General features: G+C 33.9%; 1 long non-coding RNA gene across 1 annotated transcript; it reads left to right on the top strand.

The window, feature by feature from the left end:
• The first annotated feature begins 1,050 nt into the window (after nt 1-1,050).
• Nucleotides 1,051-18,229, top strand: LOC309662858. The gene is made up of 2 exons (XR_014265028.1): nt 1,051-15,273; nt 15,616-18,229. It is a non-coding gene; the product is annotated as an uncharacterized lncRNA (long non-coding RNA).
• Nucleotides 18,230-23,210: the final 4,981 nt, after the last annotated feature.

The raw sequence follows: 23,210 nt of genomic DNA, 5'->3' as shown, positions 1-23,210 counted from the left end.
GGCAGTTTTCTTCCAAGTCCTCCCAAACCGCAAACTCAAAAAACACAAAGTCTGAGAAATAACATGCAATAGTTTAGTCATCTGCATCACTGCCAGATTTAGGGTAGGACTTTGTGTCAATTTTGAGCAGTTATGCTTAGGTGACCCCATAGTTCTTTCACCCAGATAACTCACGTTTTGAGTTATGTTTACATTTGGTTGCGTAAGTTCATGTTATATCTTCTTTGAATTCATTACATTCTCGTCCACAGTTTGAGTGTAACCCATGTCATTTGGTGGATAATGGTGTTCTCACTGCAGAGGGAACTCCAGCTAGGACGTGTAGCCCAGGGCATGCTGCTTGTACCTTCAGCTTCTGTGATGAGCTGATAAGGCAGAGAGGGTGGGAATGGGGATGGCAGCAGTCAAGAGAAGAGAAATAAGAGGGCAGCTGCTCTGGGAATAAATTTAAAAGCCTTCCTGCTGGGATTAAGGATGTTCTAAAGATAAGCAGCCAAATGTGTTTATAAAGGCACTTACTGAGTGAGCTGGCAGCTGCATTTGGTCAAGCAGTTAGAAGCCAAATCCTGAGATAAAGGCTGTATAAAGTAAGGGATGGAATTAGGAGTTTCTGATCCTGGGGAGCAGATGAATTTCTCTTTCACCTCTTTCACACACTGTAAAGGAAATGGGGAAATATTCTTTTACTTTGACTGAGGCAGAAAGTTCATGGGGCTATTCACCTTCACTTGCAGTATTGCTAAGAGACCTTAACAATAAGGGTGCTTAGATTTTCATGCCAGAAAGATTATCATACCCACCAGAGAGCAACCCAAGGCTCTTTTAGGCTTGGCTGCACATGAGTGACACGCATAACAACTTCTTAGGTAACTATTTTATAAAGTGCTAATTTACAAATATTTTCTCATATAAAAGTTGGGTGGTTCTCACTAATTATCCTGTCACTTAACTGACACCTGGGCAGGAAATGATGGCTTGGGTGGTTGATTCTGCATTGGAGAAAGTATGAAGGAAGATATAAATGCTATAATTGGAGATCTTTTGTTGAGAGATCAGCATTAATATCTTGTCAAAACGTAAAGAAGGCTTTTGCACATTCTGCTGCAAAAATACTGAGAGACTGAATATACAAATGGCCAATGGCCAGACCATATATGCAAATAGAACTCTAACCTGCAACCAGCTCAGGAAACCAATCTCTTTTCTACAGTAACCAACCCAGGAAGCCAGCCTGCTATAAAGTCAGGGTTGTAGGAAGTCATGCTACTATCTCTACCTTAACAATACTGGAAACCAAGCAATGTCCTCAGCAACAACTGGCCCCAAATTGCCAGAAATTAATTAATAACCGACAGCCTCCTTAATTTTTGTCCCTGCTTCTAACTTTGGACCAACTAGAGAAAGCCAAAGATGCCCGCCTAACCAATCGCGCAAGATGCCCCACCTCTAATTTGCATGCTTACAGTTTCTCCCTATCAGCTGTCTCCTATCAGGGCAGACGGGAAGCCTTACTTTTTCTCCACTATAAAGCTTTCCCACTACTCTGCCTGCCTTTGAGTCTCTGCCAAAATGCAAATGGTAGTGGCTGACATCCTTGCTATAGCATGCTCCTAATAAATAGCCTGTGCTTGTTCTCATTTGGTTGGCCTTCATTTATTTCCACAGTGGGATATCAGAGGACCACTTGAGAGCAGTTTTACGAAGTGAACATAAAATCTCTTTAAGGTAGTGATGAGGCGTTTGCATTCTCACTCTGCTTCTTCTTCAGTTTGACGGACTTACTCTTCAATTCAGCATCAAGGAACATGCTTCCTCTTTTTGTAAAGCCCCATTTATTAACCTTTTATTTCAAACTGTAGGTATGTGCTGATACCTACATCTTTAATTCATTCTTTGGATTTGTCAGATCTACTGTTTATCTCAATTTATTTAGTGTTTCATGTGTTTATTTTAATAATTATAGCTTTCATGTTTTTAAAATTGTGAATTGGTTCTGTCATATTCACTTGTACTTAATTCTCATGTGCAGAGATTCCTTATCTGTTTAATAGATTTAGGTTTTAATTTCATAGATACTCTTATCTACTCTATGCATTTGAGGATTTTAAACTATGATTTTAAAGCACTTTCAGTTTGCTGTATTATTTCTATTTCTTTGGGCATAAATTCTTCCATCTTTCAGGTTTATTTAATGAGTTTATTACCATTAGTTTTCTTTATACATGTGTAAATGGGATTTGAAGGAGTTTTCATTTTCTTTCATCCCTTTTCTGTTTTGTGGTTCCATGATTATCTCATCCAGAGACCTCCAGATTTCAGAGACAGTATTATATCAGCAGCTCAGACTTTCACTCCATGATGATATTGCCTTCTAATCCCCTCCACCTCACATAAACAACAGCACACTTTCCAGTTCCCAGTTAATGCTCCATTCCAAGAAAACCCTACGTCAGTAGTTGGTAGTTATTTTCTATATTCATTAATGAGAGGGTGAACAGGATCCTAGTTTCAGTCTTCAATTAGGGAAGTTGGTTATACTTCTTCATTTCACGTGAAGTGTAATCAGTTTCATTTCCACATAGGAGTAAAATTCTGTGTCTACACTGCTTGCTTTTGGGCTCTGGACCCTTCTGTTACAGCCTTACCTCCTAAGTCACTGCTCAACAATGTGAGTTCCCTGTTTTATTTCTGATCCAGAGGGAATTTTTTCTTTGTGTTAGAATGTAGCCATATAGTCTTAATATATTTTTAAATATTTTATTTATAATTTCTTTCTGTTTGGAGCAGATAAAAGTGATTACAAACTGCATGCCATATTAATAAGCATTTCTTTATCAGCCATGTTGTTTCCTAGATTACAGTCAGCATGATTTTAGCAACCCTCTTTCTTCCCCCAGCTTTATTTAGACATGCTTGACAAATAAAAATTGTATATATTTAAGATGTACAATGTGATGTTTTGATATATGTATACATTATGAAATGATTACCATGATTTAGTTTTAGCAAACCTTTTTTATCATAAGACTTTTGACTGGAGAATGATCTCAGAGTAATTTTATTCAGTTAAATATATCTACTTTCTATGTTGTTAGCTGCACAGCTTTCTGGCTGCAAAGTGTTAGCTTGGTTAAGACAATAGGCTTTGAAGTCAGTTCTGGTTTTTAGTCCTGGTGGTACCACGTATTAGTGATCTGATATTTGACAAGTTAATTAGACCTTTTTCAAGCCTCAGTTTCCTCATGTGTAAAGTGGGAATGACAAAATTATCTCTCTTACAGGATTCAGAGAGTTGAAAACCAAACGTATAGTACTTAACACAGTGCCTGGCACATAGCAAACACTGGATACACGGTGTTCAGTACCAATTCTACTGCTGTTGCTGTTGTTATTCTCAGGCTGAGACCAAAATGCCTTCATTCCACCTTTTTGTTTTTGGCAATTGTTTCTTCAGTTCCCCACCTGCTGGTTTTTTCTTGTATTTTTTGTTTATTAGTTTGGTAATATTAATCTGGTTATGAGATGAATATATTCAAAACTCTATATTTCAAAGTATTTTCTTTTTAAGGAAGAAGGACTAATCATTTAATACACAATTTTTTAAGACAAGGGATATTTATGCATAAACCAAATTATGCTTTGGTCATAGGGAACATACATCATAGAAATAAATATTGGTGTATACATGTCACACAGTTAATATTACATGGAGGGCCACGGTTGGTTTAGAGAATAGTACACACCAAATGCCATATACACAGTGGACTTGTAAATACTCATTTAATAAATGTTATTACTATAGTCTTCCCTGAGAGTTTTATGTTTTAAAATTTGGTGAGCAAAGAGATGAAACATGTAATTACTGGAAAAATATATTCCCAGGGATAGAAAGACAGCAGTAATACAAGTTTAAATCTTGAATCTTTAAAAACCACACAAAAATTATAACATCACAGGCATATTTGGTTTGCTTTTAGCTATTCAATTGCAGAGTTATTGCAGGATTGATGTTTGCATTCTGATTTTATTATAAAAAGTACACATATAATTAAATGCCCTAACACCCTTTATGAAGGACAAATTTTAGTGCCTATGACTGTAATAGTATCCTGTTATTACACAATCTCATGCAATGCAGTAAAATTGTGTTGTTATACAAAAACTCTATAAAGTAGAACACACACACACATACAGCTATAAACTCTACCTTTAGGCTGAATTTTAATATTGTGCTTTTCAGATTAGCATTAGGAAGAGATTCTACTAATATTGATATTCTATTTTATTTCCCATTTTAAAAGCAGTCACTATTTGGTGAGTTTTTCATCTTAAACTGAATTCTGTCATTATTCTGCACTAATAATGATATATTCCTTTACTTTATGAGACCTCACTCAGAGATAAGACAGTACCTTTTCTTAAAAACTGAAAAAAAGGGACTTCCCTGGTGGCACAGTGGTTAAGACTCCGCGCTACCAACGCAGGGGGCCCGGGTTCGATCCCTGGTCAGGGAACTAGATCCCACATGCATGCAGCAGCTGTGAGTTCACATGCCACAGCTGAGGAGCCCGAGTGCTGCAATTAAGGAGCCGGCAAGCCGCAACTAAGGAGCCTGCCTGCCGCAACTAAGACCCGGTGCAACCAAATAAATAAATAAATATTTTTTTAAAGAACTGAAAAAAATGTATCTCTACACTTTCTTATAAATCATACAAACTATATATTTTTGCATTTAGATTTGTAAGTGGGAAGAAAGTACTTTAAGAAACATATTTTATAAGTTCTTATGCTTGCTGCTATTAAAGCATACACTTGTCACTATTTAAAAACTTGATTTTAATAGTTGTATTTTTTTAATAGTGAGTAAGACACTTTAAGCAAATTAATCTCAGTTTTAGTGAAACAGTGACCTTTGAGTTTATAGACAACATCTGGAGGAAACAGCTGGATAAAAGATCAGGTGTTTTTTTCAAGTAGAAGTGCAACATGGTGTTCCTGTGGTACTGTTTAGAAATTTTTCAATTCTCACATCATGTAGCACACAGTGGTGCTATTAATTAGAAACTGATGGAAAGTCAGAAATAAATCCTATGTCAAGCAGGATGTCTTACATGGAGGAGATTCGAAAGTCATGCAACTTTCTGAAATTGAAATGTTCAGGGTAACAGCAAGGATAACAGACTCCCTACTGCCAAGTCAATATTTTCCAGCTGCTAAATGTTAATTTCTCTAATATTTGGCTTCTCTTTTAAATGCATAACATTAAAATGGACTTTCCTATTCTTTAAAAAAAATTAGTGATACAAAAAAGGTATTAAATTGTTCAGGTTCCATTGTATATGCCTTATAAAATAATTTCAAATATTGCTATTATTGCAAACATACTAGATACAAAATTAATATCTTTTTCTCTCACTACAGTGCACTTACCTTTTCCTTGGTCCCTAGTGATGATTATGTTACTGACCGTAACTCATATATAGGTCATAAACCTCAAATATCATCTTTGGCAGGTAGACTGGACTTTGCCTAGAACATCTAACAGGGTCTGTTCTCTTAACACCTAATATAGTAGATAGTTTCTAGTGTCAGTTTCTTATCTATTTCATTTGTAACATACCTGGCTATGTCAAGTCTGACTCACCATTAAAAATAATACAGTTCATTGCTACTCAATGTGTAGTCTGTGGACCAGGAGACTGGACATCACCAGAAAGCTTCTTAGAAATGCAGGATCTCAGACCCTAGGCCAGACCTACTGCATCAGAATCTGCAGTTTTGTAAGATGTCTGGGTAATTTGCGTGTTAAAAGTTGAGAAGCCCTGCGTTGGAGCAATGGTTCTCTACCATGCTGCATATCAACATGCTTGTGTTGCTCTAAATACTCTTACCTGAACCCCATCCCACTGAAATGGAACATTTGGGTAGGGGGAGACCTGGGTGGTAGAGGATAGACTAAGCCTGTGCATTTCTAGAAAGCTCCCAGATGACTTTGATGCAGTGAGAAACTTAAATTATTTGGTGGATGACATCAGAATCATGTAGGGGTGCCTGTGAAAATGCACATTCCTGGTTCTTTCTCCAGAGATTTGTATTCTTTAAAAATAGGGTAGTTGTTTGAAAATTCCCAATCTATTACCTCACAGTCCACAATTAAACTACAATCTTGTTAAAGCTGTTGTAAAAATTCTGGCCTTTCTTAACCGCTTCCCTGGCAGTCCAGTGGTTAAGACTCAGCACTTCCATTGCAGGGGGCACGTGTTTGATCCCTGGCCAGGGAACTGAGATCCCACATGGCGTGCAGCACGGATCTGACCTTTAAAATAATTAACTAAAAGAAATACAGTTTTTCTTATATATGGAAGAAAAATAATCTGGGTAACTAGGAAAGGTTTTAGGCGTGTTTAGTTAAGGTTGAGCACGAGTTTTTCGAAGATTCTTCCACCTGTGCCTCTTCCAGCATCAGATTCATCCTTGGGTAGATAAATGCATTTAACTTTCACAGGGATCATTCATATTTTTATTTTACACTGACTAGAGGAAAAGACAGCACTTCTTAGAATTTTTTTGGAAGGGTAAAGAAACTTCTTTCCCAGAAAGTTTCAGCAAATATATCCTTCATGTTTGTCTTATAACCACTGTGACCAAGTCCTTTGCCGATTGGCTTAAGCCTGTTGGGGACATCAGGACTGCTACAGCATAGGGAAAAGGCAAACTCTACCAAAGGAGACCCAGGGTACCCTTGGCAAAAGGGAAATGAAATCTTTGCTGGAGAGGAAATCAGCAGATATTCATTTTATAGTTGTTTTGTTAAATGTACTTTGAAGAGTTATACCTTGTAAATAGCAGTATCTTTGCAAAATACAGTATTTTGGACTCAGTATAAAGTCATAATAACATAGAAATGTGTGTACTCTAGAAAAAATTTACAAACAGAAACTATTTATAATTGATAATAATAAATAATTCTTAAAAATAAAATGTTTTCACTAAAAGTCCTGAATGTCATATCTATCCCTAATTGGTATATAGCCAAATAAAAGATAATTGTTTTTCAAAATTTTGTTAATTTTCATGCAATGAAACTTATTTTGCTTCTTTCAGTATACATTTAAATTCTAGCCACAGACTCAATTTCAGCATGTGAAATTTTATAATGTGGGTTCTATGTTACATTTAAGATAATCAATCATGTTTCAATGTAATCCACATTGCATAGGAGACTTTTATTATAAGCATAATTGTTGTAGTATAGTAAAGTGCATTGTTAATGAAGCATGGAAAAGGAATAATTTCAACTAATAGGCTTATATGTCAAATTTCAATTAGGACTATGTTGTAATCCAAAAAGAGATATGAGCATATAAATTTCAACCTTTGACCTTCACCATAAAGAACAAGGTCTAAGAGAGAAATTAAACCATTTTGATGTAGCATACAAATTTTAATAAATTAATGCATCTGAACTCTTTGTCATGAATCTTAGACTGCATATGATTTTTAAAAATTTTATGTACTTGCAAATTATGGCTTTGAACTGTTTACTTCTATTCCATATATTAAAATATTAATGAATAAAAAAAACATTCAACAAAAGTTTATTGTGTATCTACTTCTTTAGGCAATGTACCAATATATAGAAGACTGGTCCTTAGTGACCAATGAAATAGATCAGGCTTACTGATATTTTATTTCCTTAAGAAAATGACAATAATCCTTAGTATTATTAAACAGTCAGTGAATTTTCAGTTTTCCTTGATTGATGTATGATTTTTTTGCAGTTGACTTACTTGAATCAGAATTCAAATGCTCATACATTGAATTGAACTCGGTTGACCTGTCCTTTAATTCTATCATAATCTATTGATTGCATTTCCCTCCTTACAATGTTTAAATTGATGAACTGGGTTTTTTTTTTTTTAATATATATAGTGTTTTCCACATTATCAATTGTTTTGATTGTATACCTGTAATACCTTTTAAAAATTGTCCCTCCACTCCATATATTTTCTGTAATTAAGTCTAGAGGCTTGTTCTGATTTGAATCTGATAATTTTTGTCAAGAATATTTCATGGGGATTACAAGAGTATACATGATTTTTAAAATGAATGTTTTATTCAACATTTGAAAGTGAAAGGCCTTTAAAATGTGAGAATATACACACACATGTAAACATACATATTTGGGGAATCATCTTCCTCAATGAAGCTATACACAGATATTATTTGACCTATCCCAATTATAATTCTCCATTTCAAAAAAAAAAGGTTTTAACATTTTTATTTTATTGTCTTTCTACATTCTGCTGCAGCAAAAACCTCTTCAATATAAGAAATTCTCAAGTTACTCCCTTACATTTAGGAGGACATTTAATTTTTCTTTGAAAGTAGATTTTGCTCCCATCCTTAGTCCTAAAGCCTAATCTTTCTCTTCTCCTCAAGTCATTTTTCAGATATAAAAGTATAAAAAGCAATTTATTACATAAGAAATGAGATAAAGGGCATTGAATTTAGGAATTGAGATCGATGACATGTTATATATTCTTCTGAGCTGAGGTAACCAAGGTCAAACAGAAGTAAGATTAAACTGTTATTCCCTCTATTCTCAAAGCCTTTTCCAAAAATATATAGGAATGAGACATGGAGAAACTTTAATTCAAATGTCAGCTGAGACTTAGTAATTTACCTGAAATGCCCAGATGCAACAAAAAAAATAAAAAATAAAAAATCAACAAAGTAATGCAACATGCTATAGGCAATTGATGGAACCACCTCATAACTAAAAGAGCACATGTGGATTAACAATGAGGTATATATTTGCTTAGTTAGAATTAGAAACTAAATATTATTTACAACATCCAGTTTTATCTAAAGATGTGACCAGTACTGAGCAGACTTTGTAAATCTTAAAAAAGCAGGAAAATATGAGCTATTGTACATTACTATATTTTTGAAGATACATCTTTAAAATTGCTGTGCCTATGAATTAACAGTGAAACGTATTATTAAAAAATAAAATCTTTGTTGTTTTAAAGAGAACTTAGCATCCTTTCACTCAATTTCTTTCATTTTTAAAGACATGGGAAATGAAGCCCAAAGAGGCTATGTTTGAGCAGTGTCAGAAAGTGAGTTAAACGAAAGACTGAAACTTGAACCTAGGTCTCAAGGAGCATCATTTTTGTGTTCTTATTTTTTTATGCCACCTCAGTTACTGATTTGATTTTCATTTTCTGGAAAAGCTTCTCTAATATAATACTTCCATTCATTTAGTATGTAATCTAGTTTTATAAACACCAATTAACATATCAATTTTCTAAAATATATAAAGCCAAACTATTTTTAAAGGCCAATTTTTTTGTATTTTTCATTCTCTGAACAGAGCCCTTTATTTCACACACTAAACCCAAATGATGTTTACTGTCAATTTTAGGTTAAAAACTCACTAAATACTTTTATTTGGATTTTTATCCTTGGGAATAACTGGGATAATGCAATAATTGACATGCTAGTGAATAGTTCATTCATCTGCCTTGAGAAATTATTTAATATTTGGTGCTCCAACCTTAATATTTTCTAATAAATTTGTTGGTAACTACATCCTACCTTGCACCTTGCTTACTAAGGGATATTATGAATTTGTACACTATGTTCCTGGTCTGTTTTGATTAGTTTATATAAAAACTTTGTGCATACGTAAAAAAATAGAATGGTAAATTGTATAGTGTTGGTCCAATTTCTTCTATATTAGTTTATTCTGTGGTCTTAAATCTACAAATAATCACCTTCTTTTTTCTCTATTAATGGTACCTAGAATGCAGTGCCAAATACTCTGCCTATGACTCACTGATTTATTTTACAGATGTAGAAAATGTTCACACATTTCATAATATTTTACTGAAAGGACAACTTGACTTTAAACCATGCAGGTGTACATTGGAAGATGCTGTGATAATGGCAGAGCAGGTGGACTTCAGGGAATGTGATCATCTCTATGGTGTTTGTATTTAAGCTATTATTTAATTTGAATTGATGTCTCAGAGTTTGGAATATGATGACTGTTTCAGCAAATTAATGATTTTCAGTGACTGAAAATGCACGTTAAGTCCAAAGTGATCGATAGCTTCTATAAAAAATATTAATGATGCAGGTCACACCTTTATGCAATTTCCTGAATTATATTCTGTGGCCTTGTAGGAGTGTTAAATGTATGTATCTTTTGCTTGTTTCTCTAATCTTGCACACCATTAAAGTTTCTTTCAGGAAAGCCATATCCAATAATAAATGTAATTTAAAGTTCAAAATTAAAAATTATGTTTCAAATGGGAACTAAATTTATAAGGTAAGTTCATTGGTATAAAAAAGACATACCATATTCTATTATTCAGATGATTATGCTTCTTAGTGCAAAAATCACTTGATGTGTATGATAAGAAGGTTTCTAGCAGATGTCTCTTTGATGTAAGATATAAAACAGCACATATCTCATTAAACAACACATCAAAAGCATAAGAATGCAACCATTAATCTATATTTTATAATTTCCTCATAATAACTCTAAGTAAAACTCATTGAACACAAATGAAAGAGCTGTAGAAGAAGGTGATATTAAAATTCACATGTGGTTCGGTCCTTGTTCCCTTTGAATTCTATCAAACATCTGTTGGTCCAAATTGAATATAAAGTGTAAAAAACAGTTTAATATATGAATGATAACTTAAAAACATTTCCAACAGGAAGAATGATCACTTTAATGAGTTCATCAAATATGTACATGTTGTCAAAGAATGCTAGACTCGGATGAGATACTAAGTACCATCAAACCCAGTTCCTACATTTTTCAGATGAGTAAATTGAGGCATGTAGCAATTAACTAATTAATTGCTTTAACTCATACAATTAATCATATTCAAGTCTTGATTAGAATTGAGGTTTTTTAGACAAATATTTCAGAGTTCCTTCTAGTACTCTGCCATGCTCTTAGACGTATACTTTCTGTCTCAGAGTATCTTAATTTCTTAGAGTTGAAAAAATGCCTTATGCTAGAGATGTTTGTTATTCAACAGCATAAACAGACACCTGGGGCAGGTGTAATATATGAAGTACAGAAATAAGTATCATTAGGGTTGAGAGCCTCTTTATTTGATTAATGCCTACTGACCTTTATTATTCCTCAGCTACGTCAGACATAACCTTCATGAACATGCTCTGACACTGGTGTTTTTTATCTCTGTCATATTACCCTCATTCTTTACCAGAAGCCTGAGCATCTTCCTTCACACTATGCTACATATCTCTCAAACCTATCCACTTTTTTCTCCCTAACTCTATTACTTGTGCTGTTACCATCACCATCCTTCTCCTCACATAGGGACCATTCCATATACTCTTCCCTATGTGCAGAGCTCTTTTGATTTTTTTCAACATCTGCCTAACTCTGGGGCCTGTTTCCTGACATCTGAGACCAGACTTGTTTCCTTCCATGGCATGCCACAGTGACCTTTCCCAAATCGTTCACCCAGCATTTTATCACATGAACCTGAGTTTGACAGCATATTTACCTGCTTCAACCAATGTATGCTCCTTGGGAGCAGGAGTCGTACCCAACTCACTGCTGTATCTCCAACATCTAGAATTGTGTCTAGCTTATTGTAGGCACACATACACACACACAAAACTTTTTGAACAAATGCAATAATTAAATCATATTTTAGGAAGAAATCTTTGATTACTTATTTTAAATTCCCAATTTTCTCTAAAATGTATGTCATTTTCTGAAGAGGATAACAGGTTCTAAGATTTTAATAAGGTTTAGTCTGTTTATTGTGTTATAGTGGAATGGATTGCTTTTCTGTATTACTGAGATGAGCTCACTGTCTAGAAAACCATGCTTGATGATGAATAATTGTCCCATCTTTTCCTACAAACTATAATGTGGCTTTTTTTGTCTCCTCTACCCTGCTGGATCAGTAATGGCTATTTAGAATTAACTTGGGGCAATCTTCAGTACAGAAATAACCAATGAACAATCATTTTGCTTGCTAAAAGAGTGTCCATGCAAATATCTTTATTTTATTAAAAATATCTGGGCTGCAGTTACCTGTAAATATAATTGCTATTATGAAATTTAAACATTCATATGATATCAAGATATAAACAAAAAAATTACAGAGAGAAATAATAGCAACAAAATTAATTATCTGCCCATTTCATTTACCTTCAAGGCCTTGAAATCATGCTAACATACGTAAACTGTAATATAACTTTATATGAGACAGTAAATCAAATAATAAAAAAAGTTTGTCAAATGCTCTTACTCTCATTCTTACCAAGCACTATTTTATTTTATTTTTTGTTGTTGTTGTTAATAATGATTTAATCTCTATTTAGAAAGAGGCAATACACAATTTATAGCAAGATTTAAAGAAACATAACATCTAAGTACAATTCAATATCATTTTCATTAATCCTCAAATATAATCAATATCATTACCTGTCCATTCCCTCTTCCTTTCACTCACGATGCTTAGGGTACCAAGCACTATTTTATTGTTAACACATTGATATTTATTATATTACATAGTTTATTTGTTATATAGTGTGTTCATAGCATCCTTGTACAATTTATTTCTAAATATATCAGGAGGGAATAATCTGCATAATACAATTTCATCCACTTTCCTCCTCCCCAATTCTACTATCTGAAATGAAGCCACTGACAGCCTTCCATGTCTGGATGAGATGAGTAGGAGCTTTTACTCAACATTTCAATGCAGAAATTTAGACTTTAAAATATTCATTATGCTTTTGGATATGTTTTAATATAACTATTATGTAGTGAATGTGTTATCCGGAGAAATAAATGTAATTAGGACAAATAAATCGTAAACAATTTTATTTACATTTGAGTAGATTTCTCTGTTGCATTTTTCAGAGTGTTACATATTATACAGAGGTAAAGTTATTAAAAATTCAAACTGCACAGAGATTTTATGACTGTCATCTATAGCTACTATACTATTTGGACTCAGTCTAAATTTATTAAATCCTTTTGAAAAAAATAATGCCAGCTAACTATTATTTAGTACTTGTGCTTGCATTAATCTCAGTATTTTGCATTCATTATTCACCTAATCCTATGTCCAAGAAGTTTGGCACTATTTTTATCTTCATTTTATGGATGGAAAAACTGAAGCATAGAGAGGTTGAATGAGCAACCCAAGATTACACAGTTTGTAAATGGGGGATTCAGATTTTGAACCCAGGCAGTTTGTCTCGACACTTTTAACCACATTTACTGTTCTGCTTCTCTGAAGAAAAAAAAATCTTTTCACTTCTCTTCAGGCAGATAGAACTTTAGTTACTCTGAAATAATTTCATGCTTATTTGTTAATATTTTGGTCCTTTTAAATGTGCTAAAAATCAAAATCAAATAAGTAAATCTTACTTATAGTAAAAATGTAATCATGGCTATACTTCTAATACTCAGCTTTTTAATGTAAGAATAGCATATTTACTAAGTTAAAGTAACTCTTTTCAGAAGAAATTGTTTAGACTTCTGGGTCCACCTAGGCAAGTTACCTGTCTGAAATTTCAGTTTACAACCAGTGATATTTTTAAATTCCTTTTTTGACCAATTTAACTGTGGAAGGAAATTTTGATAGTCTTAGTTTTCTAAAGTGGTTCATTTTAGTAGTCCAACTGGATAATCTGCCTCACAGAGTCATTTTTAATATGCTAGAGCATCATAACATTCAGTACAAAGTTCTCAATTTAATAGTTCACTTATCTTTATTATAACAAGTCAGAAAGTAAAGTAATAACTTCAGAGGTCTGAAACTATAAGAACTTTTCAGAGGCAATTGTTACCAACATTTTCAAATAGTCATTTTGGAAGATTTAAGGGCATTGCCTATTTTTCAGCTTTTGAGACTTTCTGAGAAATATATCTCTCGAATCTATTCCAGTGACTTCTGTTTCACTGCTGTGAATTTTTTGTGAAACCATTTATACATTTTAAAGTTCAAGGTGATGGTCGTTTTACCATCTATGAAAAAGATGACCCTTCTGCTTTTTTCAACTGTCACTTCCTCAGAACTAACAATTTCAACTTAAAGTCTGATGTTATATAAGGCGCATTGACCTTGAATTTGAAATTTAACTTTCTTGTGTACTTATTCTTTATGTAATTGGTATCTCATGTTATCAAAAGATTTAAAGCAACTTTTAAGTTGCTGCAATTCAGAACACAAAATATCCAGCTTAAAACATCATTTAATAAGATAACAAAAGAAATAATTAAAAAGGTATACTTTTGCTTAGATTTAGCTACAGATTGATGAGGAAGCCAGGAGTAGAAATATACTGGAGTGTGCATGATGTGTTGTATTTGAGAGACGGTAATATTTGGGGAGGTAGAGAATAAGAGAATAGAGGTTGTGGTCCAAGGATTAGAAATCCCAATATTTATGAGGGCCAGGCAGAAGCAGAAATGAAAGGAAAGGAATCAGGTAGGGACTGTAGCAAACCAAAGAAATGTACCTATTTAAATGTGGGAGGTTCAGCTAATTGTTGACCTGCAGAAAAGTAGATTCACTGTAGCCAAATCTTCTCAAAGTTCAAGAGAGGCATGACATCCAGAGTATGAAAAATGTCTCCATGTTCAAATCCCGGCAACTAATCCAAACATTTTTAAATTCTCAGTGAACTAATCAAAATGTATGTGCTGACCAGACCTAGGCCCAATAATACAGCGACTGAAGGTGACCCATTGTAGGAGACAGGTGAGGACACATAAAATGGGACTACCATTAGATATGAAGTCGGAGTCAAGGAATCACCAAGATTTTTGAGTTAAGGGAGGACTACATATTGAAAACTTAAAGGAAATGAAAGCTCACACCTCCAAGTGAGCATTTTATTTCAAAGTAGCCCTCTTGACTACTAGTTTATTTTCAGTGATACTAATACTTATTTCTGAAAATCTTTTGATGTATATTTTTCAATTTCTTTAGGGAAAGTTTACTAATCATACATTAAAATGAACCTCATTACTTTATAATCAACAACGTGATTCATCATCATTTTCAATACAGTGAAAATAACAGTTATTGGACACATACCTGTTAGCAAACTCTTTACTTGATACTGAAATTTTAAAAAGTGAAAAAATGCACGGCTCTGCTGGATCTAATTGCAGAGTAGGAAACTGACAAGGAAATAATAATTTTAAAAATGTGAATCGTATGGTGATTGTGGTATTAGTGTGATGTGTAGGCTTGAGATCTTTTTTTTTTTTTTTTTTTTTTTTTTAACTTTTTGGGTTTATTTATTTATTTATTTATCTATCTATGGCTGTGTTGGGTCTTCGTTTCTGTGCGAGGGCTTTCTCCAGCTGCGGCAAGTGGGGGCCACTCTTCATCGCGGTGCGCGGGCCTCTCACCATCGCAGCCCCTCCCGCTGCGGAGCACAGGCTCCAGACGCGCAGGCTCAGCAATTGTGGCTCACGGGCCCAGCTGCTCCGCGGCACGCGGGATCCTCCCAGACCAGGGCTCGAACCCGTGTCCCCTGCATTGGCAGGCAGATTCCCAACCACTGCGCCACCAGGGAAGCCCCTAGGCTTGAGATCTTAATGGAAAGAAAAGATATTATGAATTAAATAGTGATCAGAGTAGGATGCAAGTGATAGAGCCCTCAGCAAATAGAATGTGAAATGCATAAAAAACTGTGCATGGGGTTTTAATGAAACTTTTTTTATTTTTTAATTTTTGGTTGTGCTGGGTCTTCATTGCTGTGCGTGGTCTTTCTCTCTAGCTGCAGCAAGTGGGGGCTACTCTTTGTTGTGGTGTGTGGGCTTCTCATTGCAGTGGCTTCTCTTTGTTGCTTAGCACAGGCTCTAGGCGCGCGAGCTTCAGTAGTTGTGGCATATGGGCTCAGTAGTTGCGGTTCGTGAGCTCTAAAGTGCAGGCTCAATAGTTGAGGCACAGGGGCTTAGTTGCTCCACAGCATGTGGGATCTTCCTGGACCAGGGCTCGAACCCGTGTCCCCGCATTGGCAGGTGGCTTCTTAACCACTGCACCACTCGTGAAACTTTGAGGAAAGACATTAGCTTGGAAGGGGATGAAGTTCCTTTAGGGAGCAAAGGGAGAAATGACGGGATACACAGACCATAGCATAGTTGTTTGATAGTGATTAGATCGTTCTTGAACTTTAGTATCCATTTGAATTTTGAACTGAGAGAAAACAACATGAATGGAATAATAATATTTCTGTAGAAGACACATGCTTGATAATTTCTCTAGTATCTAAAGGTAATCTAAGAAAAACAAACACACACCACACACACCCACAAACAACCCCCCCCCACACACACAAGAGCTAGATGATTTTCCCAAAATGAGAAGAAAGGGAATCTATTTACACATGTATGTTATTCATTACCCTTTATACCTGTAAGAGAGAATGGAAGGGATGTTGTCAGGGAGGAAGAAATTTACCTCTTCCCTACTATGTTCTTCTGGCTGGTTTGCGACTTAGCTGATACAAAACGGATTAATCTAACAAAAGTTCAATAACGTGTATACATGGGAGAGACCCAGGAAAACTGAGTAATTCACCAAAGTGGCTGAAAATTTCACCTTAAATACCATCTTCAGCTAAAGACAAACAAGGATGTTGGGGATAGTAGTTTGGGGATTCAAAGGGGAGGAAGGCAATTCACATGGAGATGGAAAAGCAAAAGTTCGGTAAACAAAGGCTTGCAAAGATTTTGGGACACAGAGTGGACTCTGATCTTTAGGCCACACGTAGCCCATATTCTTTGCCGATATCTCTAGTGATAGCTCTTTTCCATTCCAAGAACAGGCGCTCTATCTAAATTATTTTTAGGCATTTTGGGGGCAAGTCAAAGTTTCTTCCTGAGTCTTTTGGGCCTTGATTGTTTTCAGCTTGAAATAATCTGCATGCCAAAGAGACATTTTGGGGTGGCAAGTTTGTTCACCTACAATGGTATGGTATAAATCAACAAGACAGTTATAAAAAAGAAGTTTGAGGGGCTGAGGAAGGAGATGGTGGTCGTTTGTGGTCTCTTCTTGCTTTCCAAACATACTACTACCATTTGTACAGTAATAGAAGCAAACTATAAAGACGTATTTTCAGTTTTTCAGTGTGCTGTCACAAGGACAGCAATATCATCCTACGACTCTGTAAACTCAAGGACTCTCCTCTTCAGTTCCTTAGGGTAAGAAGAATCATCACTTTAATCCTGTACTCATAATACTTTTTAAATATAATATTAATTAGTTTTGAAGTGACTGATTCAAATCTACAGCAGACATCTAAAGTTTTAAGAAAAAATGCCTGAAACTGGCATCTGATTTACATATATATCTATATATATATCTATCTATATATATATCTGTAATTTTAGCCAGCTTATGAAACCATGATATCATTGCCCTGAAACTTTGAGAATTAATTAATTTAGTAAGCATGAACAACGTATAGAAGTCAAACTGATTAATTTTTGATCAAAATTTCCAACTTGCAAATATTCTCCATTTTGACATTTTTGTTGAGAATCACTAGCTCCTCCACTCTTTCCTCCTCCACCACACAAATATGTAATACCTCTTTACCCCACTAATTTATATTTGTTAAAAAGATTCAAAAACATACATGCACACCTGTGTTCATAGCGACACTATTCACAATAGCCAAAACATGAAAATAACCTAAATGTTCATCAACAGATGAATGGATAAAGAAGGTGTGGTACATATATACAATGGAATACTACTCAGCCATAAAATAATGCCATTTGCAGCAACATGGATGCAACTAGAGATTATCATACTAAGTGAAGTAAGTCAGAAAGAGAAAGACAAATACCATGTGATATCATTTATATGTGGAATCTAAAATATGGCCCAAATAAACCTATCTTCAAGACAGAAACAGACTCACAGACATAGAGATCAGACTTGTGGTTGCCAAGAGGGAGGAGGAGAGAAAGAGGGATGGACTGGGAATTTGGGATTGGTAGATACAAACTATTACATTTTAGAATGGATAAACAACAAGGTCCTACTGTATGGCACAGGGAACTATATCCAATCTCCTGGGATAAACCATAATGGAAAAGAACATTAAAAAAAGAATGTCTGTATGTGTAGAACTGAGTCGCTTTGCTGTACAGCAGAGATTGGCACAGCATTGTAAATCAACTATACTTATACTTCAATAAAAAAAAAAAGAAAATAATTTCAACAACACATCTCAGAAAGACCAAGTCATGATTATATTGCTATATTCTAAGAAAACCATTGTTTCTTAAATGTGATTATTTTTCCATAGCCTCATCTGCAATTCTGACTGTTCCAAATAACATTTTAAATCTAGGATGGGGTAGAATTTTAAAAGCCCATGTATCTAGCATGTTTTTTATTTGACTAAATATGTATTTACTTCTCTTGATTTAAGACTAGGCCAGAGGAAGAAAGCAGAATCAAGTATATATTAGGTTCATTCATTTGAGTAGAAAAGAAACACATGATGATAGGCTACCAGTGATCTATATAGGTGGTGAAAACATGTTGTGTGGAAAATGATTCTATGGTAAATAATATTTTTCTCAAAATAAGGCCATATTTAAACTACAAAACATGACATACAATGCTATTTTCTAAACCAGCCATTATTGTCTCATTAATCTTAATTTCTTTTTTACCTAAGAAAGCTCTGTGTTCCTTATAAAAGACTGTTTTGTTTTCTACATCAGGATGTTCTATGTAGTTTGAGGTCAGAAAAGTAACATTGACAGTAGAAAACGTGCTATCATTTCTTTCTGCTTGGAACATGGCAAACAAACATAAATATTCATCCCATCCAGATAATTAGAAAGATTGCCACTAAAAAAGGTAATAATGTAAATATCATTGCTAGAAGGACTGGGTGATAATAATAAGTCCTATTATGTTTCACTGTATGGCCATAACATGGTCATGATAATAAGAGTAGAAGTATCGTGCCTACCAATATACTTTTGCTAATATGCTTATTCTGAAATTTTATAAAATCACATTTTCTTTTACGTATTTTTATTTTACCCATTTATTACAGTTTTCCTTTCCTACTCTGAGAATGCATTTAACATAATATTTTTCCCACGTTAATTTGCTTTGTTTTACAGCTTTATTTTCTCCTTTCTTTGAAACACATCTCTAAATGTCTTATATTTGATCCTTTGCATGCAGATGATGGATAAAAGAACTACAAAGAGTTCAGTTGAGGCTATTCAGTGCACAACGTCTTTTCTTAATCACATTGTCTCTGTTTCCTCTCTACACTCTAGACTAGATGGCAGAACCACTCAGCGTCCATCCTCCCCACTCCACTTCATTCCCAAGGCAGGGGCATTGGGAGGATACATGTACCTCTCTCCCTTTGGATCAAATATGCAAAAGCAGAAAAGCTATAAATTAAAAGGAAAAGAAAATCCCACTTGTAGATGCATCTTTCATTCTCTTAAAATATCCAGCCACCAGTTCCAAGGTTTCCAAATGTGTATTTCTCATGAACCTAAGCACCTGGTTCCCTTTGTTCCTAGCAGAACAGATTTGCTCGAATGAGAAGGAAGGTGCTAGGAGACTTGGATTTGGTTAAACTAATAATTGTCAAGTAACTCTCAACGAGTCTCTGTTTTCCAGTACATTATGGCAATGCTGTTTGAAAGACCGATGTAGATTTGTCATGAGCAATGGAGAAACCAGAACCAAGAAATGAAATTTATAGTCCTATCTGACATCAAGGAATTTAGGGAGAAGAGGGAAGAAAGCCATTTTTTGAGGCCCATTTGTCTAAAGGTGTAAAGCTACACCAAGACTAATTTTAGATAGGGTTGACAAAATGGAGAGCACAGAAACAGCCAATTAATATAGCCCCTGTAGGAGAAAATGGACAGTTTTGTTGTTGTTTTCTTTTTTTTTTAAACAACAAGTTTTGCTTTTTTTGACTTTGAATGTATAGCCTGTTTCACAAGCCCGGAGAGGACATGGAGAGATATGAATTGTGTAATCCACACCTATTACAAAGGTGTATATTACAAAGGTGTTTATTACCTACAAAGTTCTGTTCACTTATTTAACCAAAGTACCTTCTGTGGTCTGCCATGGGAGGGAATGGGCTGCTTTTCCTCTGGAAACTGAATCAACATGGTAATCAGATTCAAAGGTATGAATAGCAAAATCTGACTTGATCAAGTAAAAAATAAGAGCTAGGCATGCAGTAAATATTATTTTTCATATTTTCAACAATGCTGTAAGATAGAAAGATCTTTTGTTTCTGTTCGTTATTTTTTCCTTTTAAATTTCCATCTGAAAATGAGGATTAAACACATGCTTAATGTTTTATAACTAGGAATTGTGTAGCTGGAATTCAAACTCCTGTCTATAGGATTCTAAAATGTTTTGACCCCAATATGTCTCAAAATCAGAAAAGGGTCTGCTTAGAAAAACTTTATTTATATAGAAAGGAATGAAAAAGAATTTCATTCCTTTATTGGTTTATCAATTATTTATCAATTTATCAATCATTTACCGTACACCAGACTCTGGGCTAGGTGCTGGAAACAGACAGGCAAATAGGACAGACTACCTTCCCTAAGTGGGCTCAAGTAATAAGCTAAAAACGTTTACACTCGTGACAAGCCTTTCAGAGTAGACTTACTATTTTAATACCTCATTCTACACTTAAGGAAAGTATGGCTCAGAGATGCTCAATAACTTACCCGAAGTCAAATGGAATAAAACCTAAAATTATGATTGAACTTTTTTTTTTAATTTTAGCACTATAAGAAATGAGACTCTCACTTGAAAGGCACTTGAGAAAGAAAAATCGTGATTGGTCATTTCTATGTGATTAATCATATAGAGATTAATTTACCCTCTCCTCATGTGCTTTGTGTAGATACTATTTTGCTGTACTCTTTAACCTTCTTATGAAGTCCTTTCCTGCATTTTTCCCCCCTCTCCTTCATTCCTTCATTCTGTCTCTCTCTCTCTCTCTTTTTTTTTTCTTTTGGACGTTATCTGCCATTTTAATTCTGTTTATTTTTTTTTCTAACTCCCAATTCAGGTCACTTCATTAATAGACAATGATTCTTTTGAAATAAAACTAAAGGAAGTACAGAATCTGAGAAAGAATAAAGTAACTTACCATTTATTTCCGCATGAATAAAATATTTTCTTGTTCAAGGAATTTTATAAACTGATTTTAAAAACATCTGGAAAAGCCCTAAATAAATTAAAATTATAATCATATGATGAGTTGTTTTCATTTAGGAAATAAGTTTTGTTTAGTTTTGTTTTAACCTCCAACTTTCAAGTATCTATCTGCTAGTGAAGAATTGTAGAAAAAGATTTTTAAAAAAGCATTTTGGAATCGACTGCTATGCTTTGATATGTTTCAGGGTTTAACAAACTAAATACTAGTAAGTTGAAACCTAGATATTTTGTCAATAATTCTTTACTATTTTTTGTATTATTCTGAACAAATCTTTATACCATTAGTTATTTTGCTTTTGAAGAACATATGATTTAAATTTACTTTCATTAAGAAATGTTAAATATGCTTAGAATTTTAAAATAATTTTTATCTTTTAAACATTTCACTAGGTAAACGTGTTTATCCTAGAAAAATTAGAAAATATAGAGGAGTTTAAGATAAAAAAAGGGAAAGGAACTTAAAACCACACATTAAGCTTTTCATCAATATTTGATCATTTTTATCTGCATATTTCTATTTTATTTTCTATACAACTTTAATATCTATGTAAAAATTGTACCTTAAAATTTTAATGTAGCTTACACACATTATTTGTACTTGTGTATGTCTGTCTGTGTGTGTGCTTTATGTTTTTAATTTTTGTATAAAAAAATGTGGTCGGTGAAATTCTTACTCTTCCTGCTTGAGGGACCTAAGATATGTTGCCAGCTGGTGAGATAAACAGGCAATAGTCATCTATCATTTTTATGTGCTGTATTAGAAGACCATAAAGATATAGTTATATTTTTCTTAATGTTGGTCATGAATAGAATTTCTTTGTAATTATTTAAAAATTCTACTGGAGAATGCACTTTCGTAAACTGGAAATACTCATCCATAATATGATGTACAAATGTATATCTCTGTTGATGTAATTAAAAGAAAACAATGTAAATATTTGATTCTGATTTTGCTGTTAGCTATCTTTGTGGAACTGGACTTTTTTTTTGTAAAAATAGGAATTTATTTATTTGAACACTGGAATGTTTCAAAAAAATACAAATTTGTGACTTAACACATTCTTTAATATAAGACTGAAATAGAACCTAGTTCAAAGTGAAAAAAATTCACTACACAGGAGATGGTAAAAGAAACTGTAAGATGTTTGCAGAAAACTACAGTTCTATTCAGTGTGTTCAATAACAAAAGACATTCACTTCCAAAACAAATTTTTACATGTTATTTCTGTTAGTCAGTTGTTGCAAATTTTACATGTAACTCTAATGAGGAAACCTCTCATGTGTAAAAATGTCTAGCATATCTCTTTCCAAATCTTAATTTACTTTGTTTATCAAACAATTTTCAGTCATAATTTCTACTCCAAACACTGAAAGTAGTCAATATTAATAAAAAGTAGAATATATGAGAAAAGACTTGGACAATTTAATCAGTCAAATGACAGTACTAATATGCATTTTGAAATATGCACAAATAAATAATTTGCTTCCTTATGGAAAACAACTTTTTTATTACATTTGATTTACAATAATAGTTTCAAGTATACAACATAGTTATTCAATATTTTTATAGATTATACTCCATTTAAAGTTATTATAAAATACTGGCTACCTTCCCTGTGCTATACAATATATCCTTATATCTTATTTATTTTGTACGTAGTAGTTTGTACGTCTTAATCCCCTACTCATATCTTGTCTCTCTCCCCATCGGTAACCACTAGCTTGTTCTCTGTGTCTGTGAGTCTGTTACTGTTTTGTTATGTTCATTCGTTTTATTTTTTAGGTTCCTCATGTAAGTGATAATATACAGTATTTGTCTTTCTCTGTCTGACTTATTTCACTAAGCATAATACCCTCCAGGTCCATCCATGTTGTCACAAATGGCAAAATTTTATTCTTTATGACTAATATTCCCTTGTGTATATATATACC

This window comes from Balaenoptera physalus, assembly GCF_965194825.1.
Source record: "Balaenoptera physalus genome assembly, chromosome: 6".
Taxonomy (NCBI): Eukaryota; Metazoa; Chordata; class Mammalia; order Artiodactyla; family Balaenopteridae; genus Balaenoptera; species Balaenoptera physalus.
Note: the sequence above shows the minus strand (reverse complement) of the source record. Positions and strands in the feature narration are given on the sequence as shown.